Source organism: Manis javanica, chromosome 6 (genome assembly GCF_040802235.1).
Source record: "Manis javanica isolate MJ-LG chromosome 6, MJ_LKY, whole genome shotgun sequence".
Classification (NCBI taxonomy): domain Eukaryota; kingdom Metazoa; phylum Chordata; class Mammalia; order Pholidota; family Manidae; genus Manis; species Manis javanica.
Window position 1 is genome coordinate 79,812,968 of NC_133161.1, and position 13,434 is coordinate 79,826,401.

General features: G+C 36.1%; 1 protein-coding gene across 1 annotated transcript in view; it reads left to right on the forward strand.

Annotated features, from left to right (window-relative positions):
• The window catches only part of SEMA3E (semaphorin 3E), a 248,405-nt gene that overhangs the window by 142,693 nt on the left and 92,278 nt on the right, over positions 1 to 13,434 (forward strand). The gene's annotated exons all lie outside the window — the stretch shown is intronic.

Here is a 13,434-nt window from a genome sequence, read left to right on the forward strand (position 1 = left end):
CCATATTTTTTTTGCCATAAATGTATGTGTTACATCATGTGTTACATTTTCTTTGTATGTATGTATACATTTTCTAAATGTAAATGTTACATGTTCTTTATAACATTTATTTTTGTGTTTGTCTAAATGATCAATGTCCATATTTTGGAAAGTCATTTAAAAACATTTATGAAGAAAAGCAGCATTGCCCTTCCCTCCCAGTCACTAATCCCTAGAGAAAGTCATTTCAAACTTCTCCTTTTTCTTCTGGTTCTTACCTCTATTTTCCTAAAGAACATTTGTGTACTCTTCTTTCTTGATATTGTTTATTTTAGACAGTATCTGTTGCCATTCTCTTCAGGCAAATGAGGATTTTAGCTTTCTTTTCTTGTAGTAAAATAGCTAAATACCTGTTCAACCCCCCAGTCATCTGCTCCCTGAGCTATATTGTCCCCAAGATAGCTACACCACAATTTTTGGTTAAGTTATAACTGTTTACATCATTATTATTAGGAAAATAGATCACACATTATTTTTTCTCCCTGGGATTAGATAGTACCCTTTTCTTCATTTGCTTAGATATTTTTATCACTTTCACTAATTTTTAACCAAACTCTCTCCCAGAGCTTTTCTACATCTCTCAATGTAGTAAATTATAACCAGTTGCCATCAGTTCCAGGTTTTTGGCATTTAAATTAGAAATGTGCTTCCTGGCACTCTTGTCATCCCGGAGTTTAATGCCACCATCCTCCAGGACTGTCCTCTGGGGCTGCCACTTGCATAGTCTTCTTTCTGAGTTTATTATGACATTTTACTGAAACACCCCTCCAACTAGCTTTTTGAAGAAGAATCCAGAGTCAAATTTTGAGTGTTTTATATTTGAAAATAATATCATCCCACTTCACACATAACTGATAGATGAATATAAAATTACAGAATGAAAATCATTTGCTTCAGGATTCTGAGTATCTTGTTCCATTGTTTTCACACATCCTCTACAGCTGCTGAGAAGTCTGATGAAATATAAATTTCAAAGTTTTGTATATAACCTGTTTCCTGCTGTTCTGTATCCCTAATCCTGACCCCAGGCACCTATGTGCCTTCAATCCCTCGATTTATTTAAAAAATCCCTCGATTAAATTTAAAAAATTTAAATTTTTGTTAAATTTCTCTTAGATTTGATCTTTTTCTCATCCACCGCGGGCCTTCTACAGGGGAGCCCATGACTTTCATCTCTGGAAATGTTCATTATTTCTTTGAAGTTTTTCCGTCTGTCCATTCTCCCCCTCATTCTCTTTCTGGGACTCCTTTCTTTAAGTCACTTTTTTCCCCCCCAGTTGTCTGGCCTTGCTGTTTATTATACAGAATTTGAAATGATTTTCCTGATTTCACCCCCACCCGTGCCCAATTCTTACTCTCTGAGGGACTTAGATTTCCAATTCCTGAGAATTTCGGAAGTTCTTTTCGAGTCAGCCTGCTTATTGGCTCCCTTCACCCTGCAGACTTAAATTTCAGCTTTGCTAGTTTGCCAAACCAGTCAACACTTGACCATATGTTATAGAACTTCCGAAATGTTGCTGATATTTCTTTGGCATCTCTGCTCAAGTTCTTTGTCCTTTTTGGATTATGTCCTTTCACTATCATTTTAGTCCTTACACACTGGAGGGGAAGCACATTGTGTGTTTGACATGCTTTCCTTTTTTTCTATCATCTTTAGTCTTATTTTTCAATACTTCTCAAAGAAATGATCTCTCTTTATCTCTCCATGTATGTATATAAAAATATATACAGTATTTAAATTATACACATACACACACATACACACATACACACCATCAGTGTACTCTAAGACCATCAGTGACCTCCTCCTTCCAGTCAGATTCAGTGGATTTTTCTCTCCCTCCTTGGATGATCTTTTTCTTACTGACTGTGGTACTCACCGTATGGCTTTCTTCTTTTTCTCTCAATTAGCTAATCTGCACACTCTGGTTTCTGTGAAGGCATATCCAATGTAGGGATCACAAATGTGGGGGCCATAGAATAATCTGTGTTGTGGCCTGAATTGTATACCCCAAAATTCATATGCTGAAACACTAACTCCAGTACCTCAGAATATGACCACATTTGTGCCTTTCATCAGGTGATTAAATGAGGACATTAGGGTGGGCCTTATCCAGTCTGACTGGTATCCTCATGAAAAGAGGAAATCTGGAAACAAAAAGAGACAGCAGGGATGTACAGCCACAGAAAAATACCATATGAGAGAATACCGAGAAGGCAGCCATCTGTATGCCAAGGAGAATGACCTTAGGAGAAATTCTGCCAACCCTTTGATCTTGGACTTCCAGCCTCCAGAAATTTAATAAAACATTTCTGTTTAGGCCACCCACTCTGGTATTTTGTTACAGCTGCCATAGCAAACTAATACACTCCCCATATTAAAATTGCAAGTATATGAATATGGAAAGATCCTTCAAGAGATCTGACACCCAGAAAATTAAGAATTGTTGCATTAAGAAGTAGTTCTTAAATTGTTGTCCTTAGATCATGTTCATGCTAACTTTCATGGATTAGACCCCTGGAATCCACATTATTAACAAGTTTTGTAGATGACTCTTAATGTATACAAATTTGCATGACAAGTTTCCCATGTGGCACTAAGACCAAGAGATAGCAGCTTCCCACACTAATGTGGAACCCCTTTAGAGTAGGTGAAATTGTATCACCTACTTATTCTCCTTTATTATTTTGTCCTAACTGTACCCTCAGGCTTCTAATGCTGGAATGACTGGGTTTTATGGAGGAAATGCCCTGTGAAGACTATCTAAGAGACCTGGAGTGGTGAGGTTTTAGGAAATGCATCTTCTGGAGCTAAATAGAATAGTGTGTGGCCATTGAAGCTTCAGGGTATCTAGCAAGGACTCCAAGGAATGTACACAAATTATAACATTGAATAACTTTGCTGCATTTAAGGGTAAATGTTTATTTTGTGAGGCCTAATATATATACATATATACAACTTGGTGAAATCTCTCAGAAAGTATAATTCATTCAAATGTAAATTTCAAAATTGCTGAGGCGACTCACCGGGCCACACAAGGGCCAGGAACCAGCGAGGAGTCCTGAGGCTTCGGCTTTATTAGCTCAGAGGTGACATCATCCCACCTGCATTTGTTATTTTATTCTTTTCCTGCCTGTTTCCACAAAATGATTAGCAGTAAGACTGCAAACAGGCCCGTTGTGTTTGTTTCCAGCAATAGCAGAGTTAGAGTGACGTCTGCTTCACAGGCGTTCTGTTTGAGAGAGTCTCAAGAATGCATGTTGGTGCCTCATGCTCTCCAGACTCTGATGATGTGAAATGTCTGCTCCTGGCCAAGCTCTCCTCCCGTCTTTTCTGGACCTTGCTTCCTCGGTTATTTATTACTGTATTTTATACTCTTACTATATTTTAAATCTCTCCTGATTTTCTTTATCTCTTTGTTTCTCAGCCTCAGTATTATTGGCATTTTGAAGAAATTTAAGTGGGGAAGGGAGCATCCTGTGCATTGTAGAATATTTAGCTGTGCCCCTGGCTTCTATACACAGTGGGTGCCAGGAGAACCGTTCCTCAAGACATTACAGTCAGACAATCTCCAGATATGGCCAGATACCCACTGTGAGGCAAAACCTGAGGATCAAACCATTACATCTAACCTATCATTCCATAAGTAGGATCCAGACCCTCCCAGAGGAAAAAAAAAAAACGCTCAAATCTGCATCTACCTGGTGATACCACATCCCCCTTGCTTCCCTTAGGAAACAGTGCCTTGCAAGAGTAGCCAAAGCCCATTTTCTGTTTTCTCATTTTCTATTCATTTATTAGTTCTTAATGTCTTTTGAAGTACATTTGATACATAAAAATATAAATAAACATGTTAGAAAGCATAACAGTAAAATTAACACCTGTGAACCCACCATCCAACTCAAGAATGAGTGCATTACCCACCACATTGCAGATGCATCTTTGTGTCCTCTCTCTCCCTCCTCATGCTTCCTGCTGCCTATAAGCAATTACTACCCTGTGTTTTATGTTTATCCATTTTATTGTTTTTATTTTAAAAATTATTTTATCATGTTTCCCTATATAGTATACTGTTTAGAGTTACTTGCCCTAAGCTATGTAAAAATGATGTATATTAGTATTATTGCAGTCTTCTGGGATTGCTTTTTGTTTTGCTTTTTTAAATTTAATATTATTTTTCACATTTAATCATGTTGCTTGTAGCAAGAGTTCATTTGTTGTAGCGGTAGAATAGTGAAGTAGGGACACAAATTAGATTTCTAGGTTCAAATCCTGGCTCTGCAGTTATAATATGGGGTAAATTACTTAAATCCTTTCGGCCTCTGTTTCCTCATTTGTAAAGGTAGAAATATTAATCCCCTCTGACATAAAAGTGAGTTAATAGAAGTAAAGAACCAAGAACTATGCTTGGCACACATTATAAGCTATGAATAAGTTCTTATTTATCCACTTTGACTTGTATGTAATATGTTCCACCATATGAATATAGCACAATTTAATTTATTCATTACTTGTCAAAGGACAGCTGGGTGGTATCCAGTATTCTGCTTTATTGATGTTTCTGTGATCACTGTAGCAAACATCTTCTAAAGCACGTGTGCAGGAATGCCTCTGGGATGTTCATTCTAGAACGGATTGCTGGTTATAAGTTAATTGCTATTAATGTTCTCCTATACGAGATAATGCCAACCAGTCTCCAAAGCTGAAAGTGGTGTACAGAGTCCCACTCCTCCAGCAGTGTGGGACTCAGAACCTCCCCTTGTTCTTTTTGACCACACACATAACACTCTTCCCTTGATGCATCTGTTTAGCCCTGAGGAATGACTCATCCATTATCTTATCAACTACAGTATCATTTTTATTTATTTTTAATTTTACTTATGTGTAATTTTAATAACCCAGTTATCACTGCAGAAGCAGGACATATACATTGTAAACAATCAGAAAATAGAGAAAAAGATAATACCAGATGATGACAAATGCTATGAAAAAAAAAACAGATTAGTAAGGTGAGAAAAAGGGGTTGCTGTGTTAGATAAGGTGATCAGGAGAAGATATGATAGAGAAGCAATTTGAGAAGGTACCTAAATAAAATACCCAGTAGCCATATTTCAAGGCTCAATAACCAGTTGTGGTTAATAGTTCCCATATCGGACTGTGGAGGGCTGGAGAATTTACATCCAAGTGCATTGCTGAGGTCAATCTGAAAGACCAGATCATTGAAAGATCAGATGATCAGGTGTGCCTTGGCCAGAGTGATGGTCAATGACTCATTTTATGACAAGAAAGCCATTAATCTAGGTAAAAAAAAAATTTTCAGTCAATGGAGTTGTGACAAAGGATGATGGTAGATGACCACAAGAAGGAAGGACAGCCTGGTGGTGTGGCTGTGATTACATGAGCGTCAAAGTACCTCTGGCTTTATTATTTTATTTTTGCCTCTTCTTAAGGATTGCTTATCTTCTATCCTTTCTACATTATCATTTCCTTTTTCTCGACAAAATAGGCAAAAAATAGGTTTTGTGTAAGGGTTCTTGACTTTTTTTATGTGCCTTGGATCCAGCAGTGTGGTGAAGTCTATTGACCCTTAAATGTATTAAATAAATATGTAGGATTACACCACAAGGTATTAAGAAAAGTTATCAAAATATAAATATATTGAAATATAGCTATCAAAATATAAAAGTAACAATTTGTAATATGAAAACATGTAGCTTTTCATTAATACATTAAGAAATAAGACCTAGCAACAGGACTTTTAAATATTGTAGTTTCAAATTAATGATGAATGTTATTAATATTTTGAGCTACCTGCAACAACTCTAAAGTAATACTAAAATACTTGTTCCTCTTGATTATTAAGCCACAGATCTATTAATACTACCATGATTTTTTTCTTACATTTTTTTGATAGAAATACTAAATTTCAGTTGGAGATTAATGCATATTATGTTGTGATTTTTTTTCCAGTTGATTGGTGCATTCCCAAAATTCTTTTTCACTTAACAAATCCTACTTCATATTCCATCTTATAAAGGATTCTAAATATTTTGAGTAAAAATAAACAATTTTCTCAGTTCAGCAAAGATAACAAACCCTCATGATCTCCTCTTCTCTACCTTTTTAGTCTAATCTCCACTTATGTACACCAACACATTGCCAATAGATCGCATCTGTGAACTTTTTTTCCAGTTTTACTGAGATATAATTGACCCATAATATTGTGTAAGTTCAGGTATACAACATGTGATTCGATATATTTTATATATTGTAAAATGATTACCACCATAGCATTAGTTAACACCTCCATCATATCACATTTAGTACTCCTAGGTAGAGAACATTTAAGATCCACTCTCTTAGCAACTTTCAAATATATAATAGAGTATTGTTAACTATAATCACCATGCTGTATGTACATTAGTTCCCCAGAGCTTATTCATCTTATGACTGGCAGTTTGTACCCTTTAACCAATATCTGCCCATTTTCCCCACTCCCCTGCTTCTGGCAGCTACTATCCTACTCTCTGTTTCTATGAGCTTGACTTCTTTAGATTTCACATATAGTGATATCGTGCATCATTTGTCTTCCTCTGACTTGTTTCACTTAGCATAATGCCCTCATGTCCATCTATGTTGTCACAAACGGCAGGACTTCCTTCTACCTCATGGTTGAATAACATTCCTGTGTGTGTGTATGCACACACATGCATATGCACACACATGTGATGTATGTGTGTATGCACATCTCTTCTTTATCCATGTATCCATTTAGGGGCACCGTGGGGATGCAGACATATCTTCGAGATTCTGTTTTCATTTTGTTTGGATATATACTCAGAAATGGGATTACTGGATTACATGGTAGTTCCATTTTTAATTCTTTGAGGCATCTCCATGCTGTTTTTCCATAGTGGTTGCACCAATTTACATTCCCACCAGCAGTGTACAAGGGTTGCCTTTTTTCCACATCATCACCACTGTAGTTAACTTTTGACTTTTTGATAATAGCTATTCTAACAGTTGTGAGGTGGTGTCTCATTGTGATTTTCGTTTTCATGTCCCTGAAGATCAGTGATGTCAAGCACTTCTATTTTTTCTTTAATGCCTCCTTACACATTCTTCTTCCCTCGTATAAGTCTCCAAACATTCCCAGTTGTTAAAATAAGCTATTTCCTTCCTCTGTTAAACTCTATAGATTTAGAGAATGTTCTCCTAGCCCTTCCTTATCCATTGGTCTGATATTGATTCTCATATTGTATTAAAATTAGCTGTTTACTTGTCAGTCAACTTTATTAGAAGGCTCCTTAAGGGTGGGTACTGTGCTATGTTCATCTTTGAAGGTGTAGGTACTAACAAACATAATTAATTTGTTAGTGAAAGAATGAAAGTGTGTCTCTTGCTTATCCTGATACCAATAAATCTGTTCTCTTCAGAGTCTGCGTTTTTGCAAATCCTTTTGTACTTACTGTCAGAGCCACTTTCAAACTAATCATTCTCTGAGTTCTTTTAGTTTAATTTTGTTTACCTTCTACACCACCTCCCTTGCCCCCAGCCACCTACCTACTTCTTCACTAGCAACAGGGCAAGGATCTTGTTTACAGTGTGGCCCGCAGTTTTTGCTTATTTTGGAATTTGAAGCATAATGACTGCCATGCTGTGGAAACAATGTAGGCAATGTGGGAGCCACTCGGGGAATCTCACTGTGTCTATAACAGAATTAGAAATGCAGTTTAGTGTGATTACTTTAGCAGTAGCATATTAGGTAAATAGAAGGAAAAGGAAACTAAAGCCATGAAGCCAGTAAGTAGAAGTTAGAATTTAAAACCAGGTCCATCTGTCTGAGAAGGCTGTGCTCTTTCCACTGTGTCACATTGTGGAAAAGCAGGTTACTGCTTTGGCTTGAACTCGCTGCATTCCAAATTGATCGTAGGTGTACCATTAGTTCTGGCTTTGTGATGAGGTGTTTCTTTCCCCTTGGTTCTTACTCTCTTTGTATGAGCACACTTTAGTGATGGTTAAGCAGCACTAGTGGAACAGTTAGTTTTTGGTGACAGTAGTGGAGAAAGACCATTGACTAGTGGAAGAAGGGCTGTATTCCCCTTGTTTACTTATGGCAAAGGTTGAGAGCCCCAGGAAGCTCTAGAATTCAACCACAGATAAGGGATTAGTTTGCCATGTTCTATCTGTATAGCCCCTCGCAATCTGCGCACATTTGAGAATTACTGTGACTTCCGGAAAAGACAAATCAAGATTTTCCTCTGGAAGATACCAATACCACTTTGAGATGTAAAACTTTCTTTCCTTTTTTTCCATTCCATAAAGAAATCAAAAGTAGATGTTTATTTATTTCTGCTATATTTTATAGGACTTCATAGAATACTCCATATTAGTAATAAACTTTAAATTTAATGAACGTTCACCTGTAATTTTTCTCCAAGTTTCTATATTTCAACTTATTTTTTCTAAAATTATTCTTACCACTATTAACATTACAGTACTTAATTTGGATATCTGGACATATAGCTCTGTTTGACACTTCTGCTCATAAAAGTATTTATACTTTTCCCATGTATTCAACTTTATTGCATCAAAGGTAAAAGAATTATTACATTTCAGAATTTAATTTTTTATTGAGTGGTAGAGAGGCATTAAAATATAATTTGCATGTAAATGGCAGATGGTGTTTCATATTAATGATAGCAGTTGAGTAAATTTCATCCATTAAAAAGGGCATTCATCAGGCCAATAATGTCTTTGCAGTTATGTTGTTCTTGTTCAAATGCTTTGGAGTGTAAACATTTTAAGTACAAATTTTGTCTATAGTTGAAAAGATTATAATTCTGGCATGTAAACTACTTGAATACTGACAGTTGTAATAATTAAGTGTAAAAGCATGTACACTAAGAAGGAAAATGTGGCAGGTTAAAGGCTACCATTTATAAACCATTAGGACTCTTTTAATGTGTTTTATTCAAAGTACTTTTTTGCTCTTACTGATCTTTATAGGACAAATAATTAAAATACCCATTGAAGGACACTAGTGTAGTACATAGATATAAAATGTAGATTGAAAAACTAAAATATAAACAAACATCTTCATTAGAATAATAGAATTAAGAAGAGTATATCAGATGAAATTGTAACAGTGTCTTAGTCACTAAAATATATTCCATGAAGAGACTTACCATATTGTTTTCTTTATTTATTTAAATAAAAAAGGAAATAGTCTTCCTTTAGACTGTTATTGTTTTTTCTTTGTTCATTTATTTTTGCTCCCCTAAATCTCTGTGTCATAATATTTTATAACAATAAGTTGTTAAATCCTTAATCCAAGTATAATTATGATACTCAATAGGGAATCCAGAAAAAATTACTTTGTAATTTAATTTTTATTTTATTTTTCTCCTTTGAGATGTGCAAGAATGGTAAATTGCCTGTTAATGTGCATTGGAACAATTAAATTATACAGTGGGACTATTGTGATTAAATGGTGTGTATTTAACCTTTGCTTTTTGTACCTTTCTTGGTATAGAGAATTTGGAAATAGCATTACACCCTGTTGTTTAACTGCTTTTAAAAATGTTTTGTGAGAATGAATGGCTTAATTTTATGGTTTTTTTGTTGATGCTAAACTCTGGAGCAGAACCAAAAGATGTCCTGACTGCCAAAACAAATGAAAAAAATAATTTCCCTTGCTATGTTGGAAGAATATTTGTACATGATGGCTTTCAAATAACCCCTCACTTTCAGTAAGGTCTTTCTCTGTCATATTTTTCTCATGTGAGTGAACATTTGAATGCAGTCTTGAGCCTGCTAAATTTTGTGGAAAAAACAAGCCAAACAAACCAAAACAAAACCAAAAGCGAAAACAAAACTTGAGTAAATCTGTAATTACATAATTCCTTTGGAGAACTCCACGTGATGGACTTTATAGTGATGAATATCCATAATTCAGTCCTCTGCTTCTCCTCTTTCCATCCACCCAAAGGAATCTGGTTAAGATCCTTTCTCTGTCTTCAGAAATCCTACCAGTCTTTCAATGCCTAGATTATTGCTAGCATCCTACAGGATTTTCTTCATGATGACACTGAAAATTGTTCTCTGTCTCATTCCTTTGACACTGGTTACAGCATTTTCATGTCAATGAAACTCACCTCTCAGATTTTACTGTAAAAATCCTTTAGTGGATTGTCTTTACAAAGAATGTGATAAAGGTGTGTTGATTAATACAAGTCAATCAATAGATATTGAATAAACAGTGATTACATTTAAGGCATTGTGCCAGGGAAGGATTGTGCATTGGTAGGGATACAGAAATAAATCATTGCTCTCTGTAACTTACAGTCTAATAAGAGAGCTAAAGTTAAGTATACAAATCGCTATACTCCTATGTAGAGCAAGTAAGAATATAATAGAAGATCAAAGGAAGGAGAGATACTACTTATTGAAAAAGATATCAGGAAAGGTTTTGTTGTAAAACATGTTGTAAGATGTGCCTGAAAAAATGATTTTGTCATTCCTAGAAAAATTGACATTATTAGGTTTGCTGCTAGAAACAGTGCATATTCTGACAACCCTAGGAAAGCCATTTATTTCTTCACCATTACATATTCTCTTGATATCAGGTCTGTGAAGGGTCTGAGGTTTTACCTTATTTTCAAGACAAGTTAGCTTGTCACAGTTTCATAGATGCTGGCAGAAGACATGAGACTCCTGGGCCAGAGACAAAGGAACCTATTACTCGCAGCAGAGCATACTGCATGGTAGTGTTTCCAGCGATTGTTTTGCCCCCTCAGGTCCCACAGGGAGTGATGCATAGCAGCCCAGGCAGACGCTGCTCTTGTAGTAAATATGTGTTATACCTGATGATCCCCAAACTTAGGAATCCCCAGTCTTATAAGGGCTGTGTTTGTAATCCTACCTAGTCTTTGCCTAGAGGGAGGCATTATTTTTATTAATCCAACACAGGAAACTAGTCTTTCATTTGCTCTCAAAGGAGATTCTATCTGTCTTTCAGGGCTATTTGAAAATATTATGTGTAACAAAAACTGTCAATAGATGTGTAGAAATCCTACAAAGAATTGCCCCCCAAACAGTGTATTCAGATAGTCCTGGAAACAATCATTATAAAACAACGATTTAGAGGAATACAGGCTAAGATGTTGAGGTTATTTTACTGGCCTGGATATTATTTCAGCATTGAAAAGCTGAACTTGGTATATTTTTCTAAAGAATTGGTATCTAGTACTTTGAAATTGTGGAAAAACAGTTTAAAATAGTCATCATTTTACATAATGAAGAAAAATGAATAAGAGATTCATTTGTGAATGAATGGATGAAAAGGGATACTAATATTCTAAGGAGAGCCTTGCATCTCATAAATTATGTGAGTTAAGAATATAAAGCACTATTGTGAATTACAGAAGAGGTGTTCACTCTGTTCATATTGATAACTGAATTAGTCATGAAAATCTTTCTAATGATAGATGACCCTAAAATGAATTTGTATTTATATTTTTTGTTAATATATATAGTATATACAGTGTATACAATATATATATAATGTGTATATATATGGCCCATGTACATATATAGGCACATGTTCTAACATATCATTTTGAATAATTTATGCATCCACAGTAAAATCATAATTCAAAACCAAACTGAATCTCATGTTAGAATGGGTCTTAGATATCATCTGAGACAATCTGTCCCTAGGATGTAAGAATTTTTTCCAGAATAATTGATCAGCAAAGTTTATAAATTCTATAGCTTCGCTTCCAGGATCCTTAACTTGTAATGATATTAGTGATTCTGCTCAAGCAGACGCGAAGCTGCAACCGAACCATACATTGACGTATTTATGATGTCTTTCCTGAATCATACAAGATCCACTGATGGATTTATTGCTGCAATCAGGAACAGCGATTCTAGGATTTTATGTGTGTGCATTTGGCTTTTTGGTTGGTTTTCTCTTATATGCCGAATTTTTTCCTTTGTCTTTTTTTTCTGTCACAACATAAACAGAAAATACTCATGTATTTTCATGTAAAAGTTTGTATACTTTAGTATGAGACTAAAGAGCACCTGATGCTGAGTATTGCTAGTAAAAAACTTCGTGGCCTATTATGCCAATAAGAACACCAGAGTAATATTTTAATACCTGTAATTCAAACCATAGAGTGTTTCCTCCTATGATAATAAATTTAATCATATACAGATCATCATCATAATAAAGGCTATTGTCATCACTTTTATAAACCCCCAGTATTGTTCATGTACCAGGAGTGGGCTTGGCTGCATAATGTGTGAGTTCAGTGAAAGTCTCTTTCACTTTTAGCATGTAAGTGCCTAACCTGCTATTTTATGAGGCACAGCTTTAAAAAAACAACAGCAAACTTGCACTTAACCATATCTGAGATTCAAACATACATATCAGATTATAGACACCAAAATGCCTACAGGGGCCTGTCAGGTTAAAAACCGAAGTCTGAAGCAAATCAGAGAACACTTGTCCTATTTAAAGAAGACTTCAAACTTTCAACTCCAGAGCAATGTTGCCACACAGCGACGCAAGCCTGTTGCTTACCACTGGATTTTTCTAGAAAAATCTGGATATTTATGCAAAATTTCTCATTTTTGCATGTTGGTCATTGATATAAAAATAATTAAGCAGTGTACTCACTGAATAAAAATTACTTCCAATCAGCAGCATCTAATATTTAGTTTGATAACTAGAATGTTTTTCTAGGCTAACAGAGCACAGAATGGGATGATGATGGATTGGGAGAGCAGTAATATCAGGGAGGGATAGTGGGAACTTGACAGGAACAAACCAGTTGCCACAGAGGAAGAGAGCAGGGCTTGCGGGCACAGGCCCAGTGACAGCAAACACTGAGCCTGGGTGGTAGGAACTTACACCTGAGCCCTTCTCAGTCCCGGCCCTGAGGACCCAAGTGTCCTGGGGAAGAAAAGGCTCTTGCAGGAACATTAATTTTACCTTGAGAGGCCCAGGCTATTCTTCTGAAAAACTTCTAGTCCTTCACCAAAAGTTAACTTAAGAATAGAACGGGATTGCCTAAAAAAAGAAGAGAACCAAAGAAATACTGAAGTATCCTGGCTCAAAGTGGCCACAGAAGTAGGAGAGTAAGAGTGGACATCTTCAGAGTGCTTTCCGTGAGTACACGTGGATCCAAGGGGAAGCCTTTGGAGGCAGTGAAGAAAAACTGTAGGGTGTTCTGTCACCTGACCAGCACAGCTGATGAAGCTGATACTTCAGCATGAGAAGGTGCCCCACGGAATCTGAGAGAGACGTGAGAGAGGGGGCCAGTGAGCTTTTCCAGGCTAGAGGGGAAGGTGATTGGTCCAGTAGATGTCAGGGTGAACTGTTA